The sequence below is a fragment of the Protopterus annectens genome, chromosome 9.part0 (assembly GCF_019279795.1).
Source record: "Protopterus annectens isolate FY-2018-M chromosome 9.part0, PAN1.0, whole genome shotgun sequence".
NCBI lineage: Eukaryota > Metazoa > Chordata > Ceratodontiformes > Protopteridae > Protopterus > Protopterus annectens.
Window position 1 is genome coordinate 777,699,025 of NC_056743.1, and position 5,000 is coordinate 777,704,024.

Here is a 5,000-nt window from a genome sequence, read left to right on the forward strand (position 1 = left end):
CTCTAACTCTCTCTCTAAGTGGACGATTCGTCTTGCCTACATAAAATGACTGGCAAGACTGACATACCACTAAATATACAACATTTGGGGTCATACAATCAGCCTCTACATTAGTGTTAAAAACAGTCTGTAGGTTGAGATGAAAGAAACAAGTACTAATATCAATATAAGAACAAAAGTTACAACGGCCACATGGTTTAGTGTGGCCATGAATCATTGAATGCCTCTCTAATTTTGGATGACAGAGCATCCTTTTTAAGTTATTCTTGTTCCTATAGAGGAAATGAGGTCCATTTCCTACTATCTCCCTTAAATCTTTGTCCACTTGTAGGATGCTCCAATGTTTAGCAATAATCTCCTTAACTTTAAGGTGGTCGGAGACAAACAGTTTCTAGAATTTAACCTGATTATTGACACTTTTTCCTTTTATGGTTCCAATAGAACTGATAGGTCCAAAATATGGTGTTGCCACTGTGGAGCGCAATTGATGTACTTCATCTATATGCTGGTTAACCTCATCGATCTTATACCCTCTGTGTGTTAACCTCTCTCTCAAATCATCTAGCTCAGCTGTAAAACCACTATCCATGGGATTTAGCCTGGAGGCTCTGATCGCTTGGTCCTTTATAATGTTCCTAAAAATGAATGGTGGGTGCATGCTTGATCTCATGAGTAATGAATTGGAGTAACAAGTTTTTCTATATACACCCGTATTTATAAGACCATTAGATAGCTTTTCAATATATAGATCTAGGAATTCAATCTTATGTGCAGAAAAGTGCATAGTGAATTGTAGACACTTCGTCAAATTATTCATAATAAATAACATAGATTGGAGTTCTACTTATGTACCTCTCCATAGAACAAAAAGATCATCGACAAAGCGTCGATAAAAAATAACATGTTCTTTAAATAGAGTTTCACAAAATAGTACATGCTCTTTCCAGTATGCCAAGAACATATTGGCGTAGATCTTGGCACATGGTGTGCCCATCGCTACGCCATCTCGTTGCCTATAGATGGTGTCATTAAACATAAATAAATTGTTCTCCAAGACCAACTCCAGGAAGTGCACTATCAAATCTATCATAACATTGGTGTAATCACTATGTTCTTTCAGATACTCTGTAACTTACAATAGGCCTAATCCATTGGGAATAACTGTAAATAGTGACTGTACGTCAAAAGTGATGAAGAGAAAGTCAGACATATCATCATATTGTCCAATATTCTCATATAACTCTATCAAAAACTGTTTAAAATCTTTCAAAACAAAAGAGTTCCCATTTAGCGCCTGCTTTAAGTGTCGCTCTGTGTAGACAGATAAGTGTTCAGTTATCCATCCATGGCCCAAAACTATGGGTCTCATGGGTGGATCACTGACATTTTTATGTATTTTTGGTAACGCATTGATAATGGGAATAAGCGGTGTCTTGATATTCAAATAATCATAAAGTTCCTTATCTATCAACTTACTCTTAAAAATGTCTAGCAGGGTATCATTGACATGTCTGATAATATCATAGATGGTGTCCATGTTGATAGCCTGGTAGAAGTCATCACATAACATATATTCCATAGAAGTACAATAGTGTGATGTATCCATCACTACAATATGGCCGCCCTTGTCGGCAGGCCTAATCACAATGGTAGAATTATTCTGCAATTTCTTTAGACTCTGTCTTTCATGCCATGTAAGATTATCAACTTTCATGGATTTGCTATTTTTATTGCAATCATCATAATATTTATATAGCTCATCTTCTGTCAATTTTAAGAAAGCCTCCAAGAGAGGATGATGCATAGGTACATATTCACTCAGATTTCTAAAAGAGGAACACCTATTATTACTTGGCTCACTCTTTGAGCTCTTGAATATGAATTTTAAAATAACATTTCTACAAAATAACTTTAAGTCCATTGTCACATCAACCAACCTACTTCTACTCCTGGAAATAAAATTAAGCCCTTTACTTAGCAGTTTTATATCATCCGGGGATAATGTAGTATTTGATATATTATGTACTAACGTTTGTTGGTCCACATTTTCTTTAAAGTTTGATGCGGTAGTGGTTCCCCTGAAAACTTCCTTTTCTGTCTGCCCCAGCTCATGGATCTCGTCCTGCATGGACCTTTTTCCATGCGCACTGGGAGAGGAAAAGAAATAGCAGGGTTCACGTTAGTTGAATTTTCTGTATGATCTTTCAGTATTTTTGGTCTGACAACTCCATCAGATCCTGATTTGGATAAAATCGATTTAGCCTTAATTACCTGTACTTAGGGTACAGATTAGTTCCAGAGTGCATACTAGGATGCACTATACGTATAACATCAGTTGAGTCAGTATTAGAACATACTGGCTGAATAGAATCATCGTTGGAACCATTACTAACTAACTGTACATCTCTAACTAAATCCTGCTGGTCATTAAAAGTAACAGGAACTCGATCCAGTTCAGAGTTATTATGGTCAACAAATACAGCATCATTGCTCATAACCACATTCATATTGTTAGCATCAACATTAAGAGATGTTAAAGTCCTGACATGTTTCTTATTGTTATTGTCTTGTGTTTTGGAAAAATGTTCAGCATCATTATGAGGATCTTGTGCTCTATTTGTATTATCAACGTTTACACGAGTGATGTCATTATTCCTGGGCCACATAAAGACGTGGCCCAATTTGAAGTCCTTAATATCCCTGATGGCCTTATGTCTTTGTTGCTGAAAGAGTTTATGCTCGAAAGCAGAAATGCTGTCGAGAAAATTCTCAAAGAGTGGCTGTGTAATTTTATCAGAGAATTCTTTAACAATCAATTGTTGCATTTTTTTGATGATAGCAGTCAAAGCAGCCTCTTCAGGTTTGAAAAAATCAATATGGAGCTGTAAATATTTACGGCTTACCTCAATATTGAGCTGCTGCCACTTCGCCAGCAAATTCGGGTAGTCCTGTCCTTGACTCGGCATACTGAAGACGCGAAGCCCTCGGGGAATGATTTTCCTATCAAGGCAAAACTGGAAATGTATACGTTGTGTTTGGAAACGTTTTAGTTTCTGGAAATCCTTCTCCGGCTCCTCGAACAGCCAATGCAGCCTTTCTAGATCGTCCGTCGCATTAGTAGCATCATCAGTGTGCACCAAAACTTTCAAAGTGCAAAGACATAAAAGACATAAGGCCATCAGGGATATTAAGGACTTCAAATTGGGTCACGTCTTTATGTGGCCCAGGAATAATGACATCACTCGTGTAAACGTTGATAATACAAATAGAGCACAAGATCCTCATAATGATGCTGAACATTTTTCCAAAACACGACAAGACAATAACAATAAGAAACATATCAGGACTTTAACATCTCTTAATGTTGATGCTAACAATATGAATGTGGTTATGAGCAATGATGCTGTATTTGTTGACCATAATAACTCTGAACTGGATCGAGTTCCTGTTACTTTTAATGACCAGCAGGATTTAGTTAGAGATGTACAGTTAGTTAGTAATGGTTCCAACGATGATTCTATTCAGCCAGTATGTTCTAATACTGACTCAACTGATGTTATACGTATAGTGCATCCTAGTATGCACTCTGGAACTAATCTGTACCCTGAAGTACAGGTACAGAAAATTCAACTAACGTGAACCCTGATATTTCTTTTCCTCTGCCAGTGCGCATGGAAAAAGGTCCACGCAGGACAAGATTCATGAGCAGGGGCAGACAGAAAAGGAAGTTTTCAGGGGAACCACTACCGCATCAAACTTTCAAGAAAATGTGGACCAACAAACGTTAGTACATAATATATCAAATACTACATTATCCCCGGATGATATAAAACTGCTAAGTAAAGGGCTTAATTTTATTCCCAGAAGTAGAAGTAGGTTGGTTGATGTGACCATGGACTTAAAGTTATTTTGTAGAAATGTTATGTTAAAATTCATATTCAAGAACTCAAAGAGTGAGCCAAGTAATAATAGGTGTTCCTCTTTTAGAAATCTGAGTGAATATGTACCTATGCATCATCCTCTCTTGTAGGCTTTTTTAAAATTGACGGAAGATGAGCTATATAAATATTATGATGATCGCAATAAAAATAGCAAATCCATGAAAGCTGATAATCTTACATGGCATGAAAGACAGAGTATAAAGAAATTGCAGAATAATTCTACCATTGTGATTAGGCCTGCCGACAAGGGCGGCCGTATTGTAGTGATGGGTACATCACACTATTGTACTTCTATGGAATATATGTTATGTGATGATTTCTACCAAGCTATCAACATGGACACCATCTATGATATTATCAGACATGTCAATGATACCCTGCTAGACATTTTTAAGAGTAAGTTGATAGATAAGGAACTTTATGATTATTTGAATATCAAGACACCACTTATTCCCATTATCAATGGGTTACCCAAAATACATAAAAATGTCAGTGACCCACCCATGAGACCCACAGTTTCGGGCTGTGGATGGATAACTGAACAGTTATCTGTCTACATAGAGCGACACTTAAAGCAGGCCCTAAATGGGAACTCTTTTATTTTGAAAGATTCTGAACAGTTTCTGATAGAGTTATATGAGAATATTGGACAAGATGATGATATGTCTGACTTTCTCTTCGTCACTTTTGACGTACAGTCCCTATTTACAGTTATTCCCAATGGATTAGGCCTATTGTATGTTACAGAGTATCTGAAAGAACATAGTGATTACACCAATGTTATGATAGGTTTGATAGTGCACTTCCTGGAGTTGGTCTTGGAGAACAATTTATTTATGTTTAATGACACCATCTATAGGCAACAAGATGGCGTAGCGATGGGCACACCATGTGCCAACAGCTACGCCAATATGTTCTTGGCATACTGGGAAGAGCATGTACTATTCTGTGAAACTCTATTTAAAGAACATGTTATTTTTTATTGACACTTTGTCGATGATCTTTTTGTTCTATGGAGAGTTACAGAAGTAGAACTCCAATCTATGTTATTTATTATGA